A 14556-nucleotide genomic window follows, 5' to 3' on the forward strand; every position below is an offset into this window, starting at 1 on the left:
TTTCTGGTGTTGGAATCACAAATCTGAAAATCTGTCACTTTTTATGTATTTATTTATTTTTGTTGTATTTTTTTTTTTCTTATTTGATGTTGTTTTTAACATTGTACTCGTGATTTTAACTGCTTGTTGTAAGGTGTCCTTGAGTTTCTAGAAAGGCGGCCACAAATAAAATGTATTATTCATTCATTCATTCATCTTCCGAGCCGCTTGATCCTCACTAGGGTCGCGGGGGGTGCCGGAGCCTATCCCAGCTGTCTTCCGGCAGTAGGCGGGGGACACCCTGAATCGGTTGCCAGCCAATCGCAGGGCACACAGAAACGAACAACCATTCGCACTCACACTCACAATTTAGAGTGTTCAATCAGCCTGCCACGCATGTTTTTGGAATGTGGGAGGAAACCGGAGCACCCGGAGAAAAGCCACGCAGGCCCGGGGAGAACATGCAAACTCCACACAGGGAGGCCGGAGCTGGAATCGAACCCGGTACCTCTGCACTGTGAATCCCACGTGCTAACCACTGGACTACCGGGCCGCCCTGTATTATTATTATTATTATTATTTTCACATAATTTATTATTATTTTTTCCCGTTGTTGCTGTTGGGCACTGGCACAAAACACGGTCGTGTGACTCCCTCCCCGGACCACTTTGGTGCTGGAGTTAAAAAAAAAAAAAAAAAAAAAATTGTGTCTGAATGTTAGGCCAAAGGCTAGCTTTCGAATCTGATCCGCGGAGTGGATTTTTTTTTTTTTTTTCCGCACAAACAAACAGGCGGAGAGTACACGCGGGAGAGAAAGCGGACACACCTGAGAACCTGCATGTTCTGTTTGAGAAGGGAGACCTGTTGTTACCTGCCTCCGGGCTGGCTTCACACACACTCACACACACACGCAAAACAAGGACACACTCGCTCGGCGGCTAAACAAACCAGCCACCCCAGCTGTGCGCGAGGGTACGCGTGTGTGTGTGTGTGTGTGTGTGTGTGTGGACAGGCAGACCCTCCATCAGCATCCTGTCACACACAAGATGTTTATCCAATTTGTCAAGATAATCTTTCCTCCAACTGGCTGCCAGGTAGCCTGCCTCAGCACTCGCGCGCGCACGTGCACAAAACTCACACACCTGGTGGGGGGGTCGGGGGGGAAGGGTCACCGATATCCACTGCTTGGCCTGAAATGGAGGCCCTGTCTTCCACAGCGCAACAACACCCAAAACAACCCTGTTTAATTTAACTTTTTTTTTTTTCCAATAGAGCACTTGAAAACAACCACCGCATGGAATAAGAATAAGAAAATTTTAATTCATCGTGTGGCAATGGAGGAATTCCCAATTTACAGCAGCAGCAAAGTTATGAAAGGAAGAAAGTAAAGGAACAAAATGGATCTTGAAGTCAAAATAGCATAACAAACAAAATTATGTAATAACAACATTATTATGTAATAATAATCATTACAGCAAAACTACTTCATACAACAACAAACCAAAAAAAAGTAAATTTTGCGCTATGGCCAGACTGAGAAAAAAATGCAACTAAAAAAATGGTCATTTGCATAGTGAGTCGATGTAATGGAATATTTATGGAAAAAGCATCAGATGCGCACATTTGAAATATAACCTAAAGTTCCGACATCTTGGCTTGGAGTTGCCCTTGGACTAAAACGCTGCTTTTTAGTTGACGTAAATCCAACAAATAGCACGCATAAAAAAAACAGATAAGTGGACACCCACTGCGCAATTACTGAAAAAGTTCCCGTCCGCCCCCCTACCCCCCCCACCCCCTGATGTTGAATTGTTGGGCAAGACTTTTGAGACTGTTGCTCAATCTTGATTTTTTTTGGTTTTGGGTGCGGCCAACGTTTGCAAGAATACCGTCCCCCTATCCGGGATTAAAGCTAATGTTGTCACTTGTCGCCATGTAAAAATGGCAACCTGATTTGCATAAATAAGCAATAAACATGCCGTACGACGCACAGACACGAACGCATAATTGCAGCTAAGCTCCGTATGACACACCACACACACACGCGCGCACCGAGCACGCGCACCCCCGTGTCCCGCACACGGCGCAAAATCCTGGAATGAAGCAAAGCTGATGATTTTCTAATGAATAGTTTCATTGGCCATGCTTGGGATTAGCGTAAACGGATTGAGGGGGGTATATTTACGTGCTTTTAATGATTTCACAACTTTATATTTAGAGCCGGGGCCCTTATCAATACCAATCATCTCTCGGCTCGGAAAACAAACCTTAAGAGCCTAGCGACGACACAATTACACGCCCAGGAACACACACACGCACACACACACACACTCTGGTCTGTCACCTCCGACATGTCTGCAAAGTTAATGTGTAACGTATTAAAGTGTCGTTGGGCGGGAGAGATGAAAGTCAAGCGCTCGTCCTTCATCAAACATACGTCTTAACGCTCTTATACTTTAGAAGTTGAACTTTTCGAAAAAAAAAAAAAAAGAAAAAGAATATTCACGGTCACGCGGATGTTGAAAGTCACCAAATACTCTTCCACGGCCAGAACGCTGAGAGGAAATAGGAAAAGTGTCGATTTACTTGCGATGAAGTGGAGGCAGCGCGCTGTCCTTTTAGCATTAAAGCTAAGTACTGGCTAACGGTTCGTAAAACGGATCGGCTTTGAGTTCAAAAGGGCAGAATTCGTCTTGCTGCGGTCGTGTGGAATGTGGTCCTGCATCTTAAAGGCCAGGAAGGTCCGGAAGGTCCTTAAAAAACTTATATCTATATATATATCTATACATAGAATATATATGTTATATATATATATATATTAGTGTTGTCAATTTAACGCGTTATTATCGGCATTCATTTAAGACAATTTTAACTCGATTAATTTTGTTACCGCGAGATTAACGCGGCACCACGTCACGGGTGTTAAGTTGCTCTAAAATGATCAAATGAGCTCCAAGTTTGAATAACTGCTCCAAGTGAAAAATGTTCATGTATAATTTGAAGGACGAAATTGTTGTTTCAGTCGATATTTGCATTTGGCACAAAGAAAACGGATCCACGATTCCATGTTGAGAACAGCATTAAAATAGGAGAAGATGAAATCAAAGGAAATTTTGGAATAGATCAAAATCTGTGATTAATTACGGCAAATTCTGAGTTAACTATGAAATTATACATTTGATCGCAATTAAATATTTTAATCGTTTGACAGCACTAATATACATTCATCTTCCGAGCCGCTTGATCCTCACTAGGGTCGCGGGGGGTGCTGGAGCCCATCCCAGCCCGGAGGCAGTAGGCGGGGGACACCCTGAATCGGTTGCCAGCCAATCGCAGGACACACAGAAACGAACAAACATTCACACTCACCCCTAGGGACAATTTTAGAGCGTCCAATCAGCCTACCACGCATGTTTTTGGAATGTGGGAGGAAACCGGAGCACCCGGAGAAAACCCACGCAGGCCTGGGGAGAACATGCAAACTCCACACAGGGAGGCCGGAGCTGGAATCGAACCCGGTACCTCTGCACTGTGAAGCCCACGTGCTAACCACTGGACTACCGGGCCGCCCACTAATATACATATAATATATATATATATAATAAAAATATATATCCCCCCCCCACCCCACACACACACAGAGTTTGCGCTGTGAGCGTCGCACGAACAGGTGCACAGCCGCTTGAACGCAAACTCCGAACGCCCGTCAGCTTTTCGAAGAAACCAAGTGCGTAAAATCCGAAAGGCGTCGCTCGTATTCTGGGCTGCCAAGATGTCCACCTCGTTTTCCGTCGCGTTAGGGGAGCACCAGTCCCCCCCCGGCGTTGCATATTTTCGCCTCGGTTTCGCCCACCTACGCCGTTCAAAACACAAGCGTGGGCGGAACTCCCTTTTCATGTTATCGGAAGCGAAAAGCATCGCATCGCACATCAGTGATGCCGCTTTTTTCTTATCGGCCCCCGCGCGAGCATTCCAGTCAACGGCAGACATTTGACCTGGTGGCAGCGTAAAGGCTTGCCAACAAGTCGTGACCTGCTCTTTGTGTGCCTCCCAAACGCGAGTGTCGGTCGCGCTGACGTCTTTCTGATGCACACATGGAAGACCCGCTTTCTTGCGGGGGGGGGGGGGGGGGGGGCGCACTGAAAATCAGACATGTCATACATCAGGCAGCCTTATCTTTATCTGTCTTTTGCTGTTTTGATGAATGCTCGGATGTTTTTCCACAGCGCCCAGTGAGGTAAGTAGCCCACACACACACACGGTGACATAGCAGAGGGACTATGGGACAGGTTAGGCCAGTTTTTTTCTTTACCCCCCCCCCCCCCACACACACACACACACACTAGGCTTCGACCAAACATGAGCTGTTTGCTTTGGAGCGGGTTTGCACCGTCACCGCCCACTTCACGCAGAGCTGCTGGGAATCCCAACATCTCGCAAGATACCCCTTGGCGTCCCCGCTTATCGACTGGCAAGAGCTGGCCGGCAGGGCTTTGCCACTCAAGAACGTCCGGGACGGCAAATCAAAAGCTCGTGTTGATTAAAAAAAAAAAAAGAAAGAAAGAAAGAAAGAAAGCAACAGCTTGAGTGCACATTGTGCTGTTTTTTATTGCAGAGGGCTTCAGGTGTCCTGAAATCTATTTTTCACGCAGATTGATTTTTTTTAATCATAAAATAAGGTTTTTGTGATATTTTCAATTTTGGGGTTTTGGAAGTTTGACCGATAAAAGATGGCACAATACGCATCATATGATGTGTTGTAAATTAACGCGAGGACATTCCAAAATAAATATATCAATAAATATATAAAATAAATAAATATATAATAAATTTATTTATACATTTATATAAATGTATAAATAAATTTATTTATATATAAATAAATATATTTATTTATATATTTATTTTGGAATTTAAGGGCATTTATTTATATATAAATAAATTTATATAAATTTATAAATAAATGTATTTACATTAAAAAAATATATTTATTTATATATTTATTTTGGAATGTAAGAGCATTTATTTATATATACATTTATATAAATGTATAAATAAATTTATTTATATATAAATAAATATATGTATTTATATATTTATTTTGGAATGTAAGAGCATTTATTTATATATAAATAAATTTATATACATTTATAAATAAATTTATGTATATATAAATACATATATTTATTTATATATTTATTTTGGAATGTAAGAGCATTTATTTATATATAAATAAATTTATATACATTTATAAATAAATGTATTTATATATAAATAAATATATTTATTTTGGAATGTAAGAGCATTTATTTATATATAAATAAATTTATATAAATGTATAAATAAATTTATTTATATATAAATAAATTCCCCCCCCCCCCCCCGTTACTGAACCTAACCCTTCATTCATACACATTACCGCATTCCATATTAGTATTTTTCAAATCCGTAGATGAGGGCAGAATCAGAATAATTTTAAAAAATTAAATTAAATTTGAAAAAAGTTCTATACCAGTGCACCAATGCACGACAGCGTTGGCAATTCTGCAATTGACTTTGAAGGGATCGCCGAGAGACGGCCGATATCGACGACAAAAGCCGGCGACTTCTCACGCACGTGCGTACGCGCACGCCCACACCTGCCGTGCGCGCCGTCACAACGCACGCAACTCTCTCCCCCCTGCAGAGCGAGCAGACATCAAGCCGGCCGACCTGTTGGGAGTGATGTATAGACTTGTGGACAGCTGAGACAGCTTCTGGCAAAGGGGGAAAGGCGAGCCCGCTGGTGGGCAAGGTGGCCCCGGATGGGGAAAGCGCCGAGCTCTCAAATCGACATTCCTCACTGGTCATTTGCAAGCCTCGCGGCTGCGCGTCGTTTCCAGGGCCAGGTAAGGCGACTCGGATTACGGCTGTGATGCATTGCGACAGTTTTCGGACTCCCTCATAAGAGCATCAAACAGCTGCAGATGACTTGGAAGAGCTGCAAATTCGGGTTCTGACGAGAACAAAGAGATCAGAAAATATTAGCCCGGTCCTCCAAGTCGGCTGTCGAGTGGATTTCGTAAAATACGGCCCCCGCTCTCGAAATCACTGTGTGGTTTAGATCCCGACTACATTAAAGAAATGCTCATGAATATAAAACCAGTCGGGCTCTGAGGTCTGTGGACTCGGGTCGATTAGATGAGCCCAGAGTTCAAACCAAACATGGTGAGGAAGCATTCGGCTGTTTTGCTGCACAAAATTGGAAAAAAGCTGAACTTAAATCAGCCCCCCAAAATGCAAATGCTTTAAAACCCGAGATTTAAATTTTTTTTTTGTTGATTTGGTTGTTTTAAAGCCCCTTTGAAATGACATTTTTCCAAAATCTTTTTTGCCCTGCACGTTCATGTCGTAATTTGAGTACGCTGAATTTTGAGTTCTTTACGTTGCCTTATTTGTCAATGCCCTTAAATGTTTGAAGCACATTGCCTTGTGTTTGAAAAGTACAATAAAGTTAAAGCGACCTCGCCGAAAGGTCCCCCCCCCCCCCCTACTTCTCCTGCCCTCCCAATTCAACTTGATATTCCAAATGACTCCCGGTGAACCTGTGGCTGAGGACGATACAGCGAGTGGATGTCATAAATAGCTGAACAAAGACCATCGCAATACTGCCTCGGGGGCCCGGTGGCCACTTCAAAAGGGACGCGGGGGCCAGGAACCAAACCTCCCGTCATTGGCCGGCTTCCTTTCTCGCGGGCGTGTGTATAAAATGTCTGGTCGGGTTGTCGTTGAGCAATTTAGCAAAACAAAGCCCGATTCTCGCACCCGATCCACTTCAAGCGGCGAACGGCTTTTCGTAAATGACGACTTTGCGACAGCATTAGCATTAATTAGCATTAGCTTAGCAAAAGAGACGACAGCATGACGCGGCGACTTGAGCACACCGCATTCGGGTCAAATCCCTGCCCTAGCAACGACGAAGCATCGTAAACTCAGGCGAAGGATTTGACAATGGCAAATGCACCCCCCCCCCACCCGCATCGAACGTCTGATAAAATTGAGATCGTTTTTATCGTTTGTCTCGCTTCTCACATTGATATGACGGGGAAATGGGAACGGACACCATTTGGGTTTGTAAAACCAGGGTGGCTCAAGTGAACTAAGCGCGCCGCGCAGTTAGCTCTGTCATGTAGCGGCATGTAATGGAGCATGACAGCTCCCCCGGTTCCCTGGCGACCTTTGACCCCAATCACGGCGGTGTGGGACCCGAGCCTGCCCGTACGCTCGTCTCACACAGACACACATACCTCATCACATTGTTTCAACAGATTAGAGGAGATTGCTCTGTCAGACGTACAGCTTGTGTGCACAGCGCGACGAGTTAGCGACGACGGCCAAGACAAAGTTCCGACTTCCTGTCTGTCTGTCTGTCTGTCTTTTGTTGCCACTTCTTCTTTTGTCAACTTGACACGTGTGATATTATTTTGTTGGTTGTGCGTTTTGAAGACGCGCAGGTGAGATCAGTTTCCCAGCTAAAAATTGCAGTCATATCAGACGATCACGACGCGGAATATTGCTAGCCTTGAGCTAGCTAGCACCCCCCGCCCCCGCGTTGAGTGTACATGGTTGTCAGCCCCGTGTGGTTGGAAGACGCCTGGAATACTTGTGACGGAAGCCCAACCGAGCAGAAAAGAGGCCACCGCACTTGTACCTTGCTACAGACACTCGGGACTGGCGAATGGCGCGCACGCACACAAACTTGTCAAGACGCGCGAGTGCGCGTGACGCAGATGTCCGGCGACAGCTCTCTGCTGGGGGTCATCAGGAAGCAGCTGCCTTGGGGGGACAGAGGGCAGCGCGCGCACTCACCGTGCCCATTAGGAACGATGTCATGACCGCAGTAGTGCGCCACGTCGTCCGGCCCCAAAATTGCAAAATGATTGTCAACGCATACAATGACAAAAGAAAGCAAAGTTTTTAAGGCTTTTTTTGTACCACGTCATCCGGCCCAAAAATTGCAAAATGATTGTCAACGCATACGATGACAAAAGAAAGCAAAGTTTTTAAGGCTTTATTTGTACCATGTCGTCCGGCCCCAAAAATTGAAAGATTATTGTCAACGCACACGATGACAAAAGAAAGCAAAGTTTTTAAGGCTTTCTTGTGCCACGTCGTCCGGCCCAAAAATTGCAAAATGATTGTCAAGGCATACGATGACAAAAGAAAGCAACGTTTTTAAGGCTTTTTTTGTACCACGTCGTCCGGCCAAAAATTGCAAAATGATTGTCAACGGATACGATGACAAAAGAAAGCAAAGTTTTTAAGGCTTTTTTTGTACCGCATCGTCCGGCCCAAAAATTGCAAAATGATTGTCAACGCATACGATGACAAAAGAAAGCAACGTTTTTAAGGCTTTTTTTGTACCACGTCGTCCGGCCCAAAATTGCTAAATGATTGTCAACGCATACGATGACAAAAGAAAGCAACGTTTTTAAGGCTTTTTTTGTGCCACGTCGTCCGGCCCCAAAAATTGAAAAATGATTGTCAACGCACACGATGACAAAAGAAAGCAAAGTTTTTAAGGCTTTTTTTGTGCCACGTCGTCCGGCCCTAAATTGCAAAATGATTGTCAACACATACGATGACAAAAGAAAGCAAAGTTTTTAAGGCTTTTTTGTGCCACGTCGTCCGGACCAAAAATTGCAAAATGATTGTCAACACATACGATGACAAAAGAAAGCAAAGTTTTTAAGGCTTTTTTTGTGCCACGTCGTCCGGACCAAAAATTGCAAAATGATTGTCAACGCATACGATGACAAAAGAAAGCAAAGTTTTTAAGGCTTTTTTTGTACCACGTCGTCCGGCCCAAAATTGCTAAATGATTGTCAACGCATACGATGACAAAAGAAAGCAACGTTTTTAAGGCTTTTTTTGTGCCACGTCGTCCGGCCCCAAAAATTGAAAAATGATTGTCAACGCACACGATGACAAAAGAAAGCAAAGTTTTTAAGGCTTTTTTTGTGCCACGTCGTCCGGCCCTAAATTGCAAAATGATTGTCAACGCATACGATGACAAAAGAAAGCAAAGTTTTTAAGGCTTTTTTTGTACCACGTCGTCCGGCCCAAAATTGCAAAATGATCGTCAACGCATACGATGACAAAAGAAAGCAACGTTTTTAAGGCTTTTTTTGTACCACGTCGTCCGGCCAAAAATTGCAAAATGATTGTCAACGGATACGATGACAAAAGAAAGCAAAGTTTTTAAGGCTTTTTTTGTACCACGTCGTCCGGCCCCAAAAATTGAAAAAATGATTGTCAACGCACACGATGACAAAAGAAGGCAAAGTTTTTAAGGCTTTTTTTGTACCACGTCGTCCGGCCCAAAAATTGCAAAATGATTGTCAACGCATACGATGACAAAAGAAAGCAAAGTTTTTAAGGCTTTTTTTGTACCACGTCGTCCGGCCCAAAATTGCTAAATGATTGTCAACGCATACGATGACAAAAGAAAGCAACGTTTTTAAGGCTTTTTTTGTGCCACGTCGTCCGGCCCCAAAAATTGAAAAATGATTGTCAACGCACACGATGACAAAAGAAAGCAAAGTTTTTAAGGCTTTTTTTGTGCCACGTCGTCCGGCCCTAAATTGCAAAATGATTGTCAACGCATACGATGACAAAAGAAAGCAAAGTTTTTAAGGCTTTTTTTGTACCACGTCGTCCGGCCCAAAATTGCAAAATGATCGTCAACGCATACGATGACAAAAGAAAGCAACGTTTTTAAGGCTTTTTTTGTACCACGTCGTCCGGCCAAAAATTGCAAAATGATTGTCAACGGATACGATGACAAAAGAAAGCAAAGTTTTTAAGGCTTTTTTTGTACCGCATCGTCCGGCCCAAAAATTGCAAAATGATTGTCAACGCATACGATGACAAAAGAAAGCAACGTTTTTAAGGCTTTTTTTGTACCACGTCGTCCGGCCCAAAATTGCTAAATGATTGTCAACGCATACGATGACAAAAGAAAGCAACGTTTTTAAGGCTTTTTTTGTGCCACGTCGTCCGGCCCCAAAAATTGAAAAATGATTGTCAACGCACACGATGACAAAAGAAAGCAAAGTTTTTAAGGCTTTTTTTGTGCCACGTCGTCCGGCCCTAAATTGCAAAATGATTGTCAACACATACGATGACAAAAGAAAGCAAAGTTTTTAAGGCTTTTTTGTGCCACGTCGTCCGGACCAAAAATTGCAAAATGATTGTCAACACATACGATGACAAAAGAAAGCAAAGTTTTTAAGGCTTTTTTTGTGCCACGTCGTCCGGACCAAAAATTGCAAAATGATTGTCAACGCATACGATGACAAAAGAAAGCAAAGTTTTTAAGGCTTTTTTTGTACCACGTCGTCCGGCCCAAAATTGCTAAATGATTGTCAACGCATACGATGACAAAAGAAAGCAACGTTTTTAAGGCTTTTTTTGTGCCACGTCGTCCGGCCCCAAAAATTGAAAAATGATTGTCAACGCACACGATGACAAAAGAAAGCAAAGTTTTTAAGGCTTTTTTTGTGCCACGTCGTCCGGCCCTAAATTGCAAAATGATTGTCAACGCATACGATGACAAAAGAAAGCAAAGTTTTTAAGGCTTTTTTTGTACCACGTCGTCCGGCCCAAAATTGCAAAATGATCGTCAACGCATACGATGACAAAAGAAAGCAACGTTTTTAAGGCTTTTTTTGTACCACGTCGTCCGGCCAAAAATTGCAAAATGATTGTCAACGGATACGATGACAAAAGAAAGCAAAGTTTTTAAGGCTTTTTTTGTACCACGTCGTCCGGCCCCAAAAATTGAAAAAATGATTGTCAACGCACACGATGACAAAAGAAGGCAAAGTTTTTAAGGCTTTTTTTGTACCACGTCGTCCGGCCCAAAAATTGCAAAATGATTGTCAACGCATACGATGACAAAAGAAAGCAAAGTTTTTAAGGCTTTTTTTGTACCACGTCGTCCGGCCCAAAATTGCTAAATGATTGTCAACGCATACGATGACAAAAGAAAGCAACGTTTTTAAGGCTTTTTTTGTGCCACGTCGTCCGGCCCCAAAAATTGAAAAATGATTGTCAACGCACACGATGACAAAAGAAAGCAAAGTTTTTAAGGCTTTTTTTGTGCCACGTCGTCCGGCCCTAAATTGCAAAATGATTGTCAACGCATACGATGACAAAAGAAAGCAAAGTTTTTAAGGCTTTTTTTGTACCACGTCGTCCGGCCCAAAATTGCAAAATGATCGTCAACGCATACGATGACAAAAGAAAGCAACGTTTTTAAGGCTTTTTTTGTACCACGTCGTCCGGCCAAAAATTGCAAAATGATTGTCAACGGATACGATGACAAAAGAAAGCAAAGTTTTTAAGGCTTTTTTTGTACCACGTCGTCCGGCCCCAAAAATTGAAAAAATGATTGTCAACGCACACGATGACAAAAGAAGGCAAAGTTTTTAAGGCTTTTTTTGTACCACGTCGTCCGGCCCAAAAATTGCAAAATGATTGTCAACGCATACGATGACAAAATAAAGTTTTTAAGGCTCAAATCGACATGGATTGCCAAAGGCTGCCCGCTAACGTTGACAACGTAACAAGTTTTAACGCTCGGTGGCAGTGAAAACAAAAAGTCGCATTCTTCTCCGTGACGACACAAAGCATCAAGCAGGCTATGACATCACACAACAAACACAATTTGCAAAAATCGGCTCACTCGACAACAACCGGATGCACGATTGTGTAGTTCGTTGCCATCTTCAATACATTTTCACCCCTCCCGTCACAGCCCCGTTGCAGCTGGAAGAGGAAGGAGGGGCAAGTGGGATGAGGTAAGTGAGGAGGGGGGGGGGGTGTGGGGGGGTTGTCTAAGAGAGACCAGCAACCCCCATGGCGAGTGCCTCTCCATTCCCACACCGCAGGTGACCGCCCTCCACTGCTCCCTCCGTCCCTTCGTGCCCCGCCTCCCCCTCTGCCGGGCAGGCTGGTCTTGCCTCCTCCTCGGCCACCCCGAGAGTCTCCCCCCCCTCAGCCATTCATTCCGTCTGTCCGCTTCATGAACACGTTAGGCCCGCGCTAGGCCCAAGTGTCCCTGCGTGATGCCCAGCCAGCGATACTTGTCAACACGTATTAAATGGAAATGGGAAATCAAAACAGCCAAATTTTTGCCAAACAATCTCCGACATTTCACGATCGTACAACGATCGTACGGCGATTGTACGACGATCGTACACTCACCGTGTATGGAACAAAAGAAGACTCATGGATATAATTTGGGGGGGGGGGAAATCATTCCAGGCCATGAAAAGCCTCGCAACACTTTTTCACGCGGTTGTTTCAGCGAGTAATATGTTTTGTTGTTATGAATTGCTACAAGCGAGTAAAGGCCCGCCTCCTTATAAAAACGTACATCATAACCATCCACCGCGCTGAGCCGCTTCAACCACTTCTCGAAATGATCTAGGCTGGCCAAAGAAAGTTCCGGGCCCGTTTTCCAGCGTCCAGCTGGCTGGGTTACTTTTTTTTTGTCTGAACCAATCACGCGTCCAGGTCAGGTTGTCGTCAAGTCCACTTTTGTCGGCTCCATGTCAAGTCCGAGTCACATGAGGCTCCACCTCCACCCGTCGCCATGGTAATGAAAGGGCACCCCAGATTCAAATCTATGTTCGGTAAAAAATAAAACCTACGTTTAAAATAAAAGGCTGATTGAACATTCTAAATTGTCCCTAGGTGTGAGTGTGAGCGTGGATGGTTGTTCGTCTCTGTGTGCCCTGTGATTGGCTGGCAACCGATTCAGGGTGTCCCCCGCCTACTGCCCGGAGACGGCTGGGATAGGCTCCAGCACCCCCCGCGACCCTAGTGAGGATCAAGCGGTTCCGAAGATGAATGAATGAATGAATTTAAAATAAATGGGAGGGGATTTTTAAAAAAAATGTTATTATAAAAATACAATTTTCACAAGTGCACTTGAAGGCATCGTTTCCTCAACCAATCAAATGCACTGTAGGTGACACTCAGCCTATGGGTGACAGATCCGTTTAGGCGGGCTTTCGCCCAATTACTTCGGGGTTTTGTTTTTGTTTTTTTTCTTCCGAGCTACGTGACGCAGTGACGAGGAAGCGAATCCGCAATCAAGAGGAGTGGAAAATTGATTCGTTGGCGAAGTAATATAAAGTCAAGTCAAGTGTATTTTTAGAGCACTTTCAAACAGCCATCGCTGCATACAAGGTGCTGCACATGGAGCAATTTAACATGCGCAATAAATAAGACAAATAAATAAATATATATAAAAAATATATATATAAAATAAATAAATAAAGTTGAGAACATCTTACAAATACAATTTTGAAAAAGGGTCAAAGTTCATCAAGGGCCCCAGCGATTAGGTTGATTTTATTTTTTTAATGCAAGGTAATTTCTTGCCGGATTCTTGCATTGCATTTTGGACTCAACCTGGCTTGCTTTTTTGTTTTGTTTTGTTTTGTTTTGTTTTGTGTTCATGTTGCCACTGATCAAAACGCTTTGCTCGCTCTCTCTCGCTCTCCCTGACGCTAATGTGGCCAAAACATGAGCTCACCTGGTAGTGAGACATAAGGGCTCAAGTTCCACAATAGCCCAAGCGCAGCGTGTGCGCAAGTGTGTCTGCGTTATCGCCGTCATCTGCTGTTTGGGTTTCAGTGGGTTACACACGGCTGCTGCGAGAGGGGGGTGGGGGTGGGGGCGGGGGGGACTCTTCTGATTACCATTCACAGAGCCACAATGAGCTCATCTGGCTCACCTACACAACATCCACATGGACACACTTACGCAAGTTGCAGTCAATGCAGACGCTGTACGCGGACACACTCGGTTCGTGAATGAAGTCACGGCGACACACACACACACACACACACACAGATGCCAAGACCACCACTGTCACAGTTTGAGCTCACCTTTGTTGTTGTTTATGAGCAAATCGTCTTTTGACCGTACGATGACCGTGTTTTGCGGCACCTTCTGCTTTGGCATGACTTTTCTTTTGTCGCGAAGCAACTTTGATCTCTTTCCTACATAGCGCTCGGATAGACGATCGCAGTTGACACTCGCATTCACACGTGACTGAACGCATTTAGTGCCAAATCGTAGAAATACATTTTTGGGCGTTTTTTTATTTTTTAAAAATGAATGAAGGGCTTCGCGCTATCAAGGCTGTTGGAATGATAAAGCACCACTAGATGGCAGCAGTGGCTTTGATCAGATCATGGTTCACACATTGCGCGAGTGGGTGCGGGTGTGGAACGGCAATTTTTCGTGGCAAGGTGGTGTGCGAAAGCAGTGCGGTGGTGAAAACGTGGATTAAATACTTGATCAATACATCGTTGACGAACACACACAACGCACTTCAACGTTTCTGAGAATTTAGACGGCACCCAAAAACGGCACCCAAAAAATTGGTGACTCTGTCACCAATTGTCACAGTGCTAAAATCAAACGACTCGGAAACAAGGCCGTAAAGAGATTAAGTGAGTGGAAGATTCATTCATTCATTCATTTTCCGAGCCGCTTGATCCTCACAAGGGTCGCGGG

At 43.9% G+C, this 14556-nt stretch overlaps 1 long non-coding RNA gene across 2 annotated transcripts in view; it reads left to right on the forward strand.

Moving 5' to 3' along the window:
* LOC127606045 (uncharacterized) overlaps window positions 1-12890 on the forward strand; it is a 129579-nt gene extending 116689 nt beyond the window's left edge. For both annotated transcript variants that reach the window (XR_007963721.1, XR_007963722.1), the window contains exon 2: window positions 12721-12890. This is a non-coding gene — a long non-coding RNA (uncharacterized LOC127606045). The remainder of the gene's footprint in view (window positions 1-12720) is intronic.
* The last annotated feature ends 1666 nt before the right edge of the window (window positions 12891-14556 follow it).

This window comes from Hippocampus zosterae, chromosome 8, assembly GCF_025434085.1.
Source record: "Hippocampus zosterae strain Florida chromosome 8, ASM2543408v3, whole genome shotgun sequence".
Taxonomy (NCBI): domain Eukaryota; kingdom Metazoa; phylum Chordata; class Actinopteri; order Syngnathiformes; family Syngnathidae; genus Hippocampus; species Hippocampus zosterae.